Genomic DNA, 1,199 nt, shown 5'->3' with positions numbered 1-1,199 from the left:
CTGTAAAACTGAATTTTGTGTAATTTATATAATTTGATCCAATTAGTAAATATTTACTGAATGTCCATTCAAGTGTAACCTTATGTGGGGAAACTTTTTTTTTTAATCACATAAAAAGATGGTGATACCACCCCTTTTCTCACGGGCCTTACAATTTATTAGATTATAACTTGGAGAAATTTCATTCTAGTCCAGACATGCAAAGATTTACAAACAGGTACCAACTCATCCAGTTTTTTTCAACAGTTGGTTCATTGTTTAATAATTTACTCAAGGAGCATTTGTTGAACTCTTGTTTGTGTATGACCCCACCATAGGTGTTTGCTGTTAAGCAGCATTACTTATGTGGCTATTGGTGAGAACATAATCTCATCAGTGGCAGGCTAGCAGCATGGGTGTTTTGGTCCTAAGACCATTGTCTCAGTGAAGTTACAGAGATCGCCACATTAGGGAGAAGCAGAGGAATGTAAACTCAGCTGAGGACCAGAAGGGAGCATATTTCAAAACAAATTAAGATGCAGAACTTGATTGTTTGTGGTTGACCCACTGGCCTATTGGTTCTTAGCTACAATATCAAGACCCTAGAATCAGGGGCAGAACTGCAGTGGTTTTATGATCCTCTTCCACTGATAAGGTAGGCAATGGGGACAGGGCTGAAGCTGCTCATGGAAGGAACATCACCGTCTCTGGTACATCGTTGCAAAGCTAATTGCTGGTCTCTGGTTATAAGAGTTGTTCATGTAAAAAACTGATATTTAATTGCTTTTCATATTAGAAGTAGCTTTATTACTATATCTGTTGTGCATGCATTTAAAAACTGAAATGCAAATGTCTGTTGAATTGTTTAAAATGGGGACCATGGCACAAGGCAGGGAGTAGCTGGGGATGGTCACTGGGTCACCCCGAGCTGGCCCAGCAGCTTGGCGTTTGGGAGCAGATCCGTCGTTCTCGTAGTAAGACTTCGCGTGTCTGCAGAAACCAGGAATAGCAAACTAAAGAAGCACATTGCCAGAAAAGTTAGTTTCTACTCTCTTTTCTTCCTGTGAATTTCATTTCATTTCATTTCCCACAGTCTTTACTAGTTCCTGACACCAAGCTGGAAAGGTACTAAGAGATAGGCTTCTTTAAGTGATAACAGTAGATTCCAGAAAAGTCATTCGTTTGTTAGGATCCTTTCAAGGTGAAGAGGTTTGGAGACA

Source organism: Sturnira hondurensis, unplaced genomic scaffold (assembly GCF_014824575.4).
Source record: "Sturnira hondurensis isolate 20B ecotype Veracruz unplaced genomic scaffold, ASM1482457v3 Scaffold0001509, whole genome shotgun sequence".
Taxonomy (NCBI): domain Eukaryota; kingdom Metazoa; phylum Chordata; class Mammalia; order Chiroptera; family Phyllostomidae; genus Sturnira; species Sturnira hondurensis.
Note: the sequence above shows the minus strand (reverse complement) of the source record.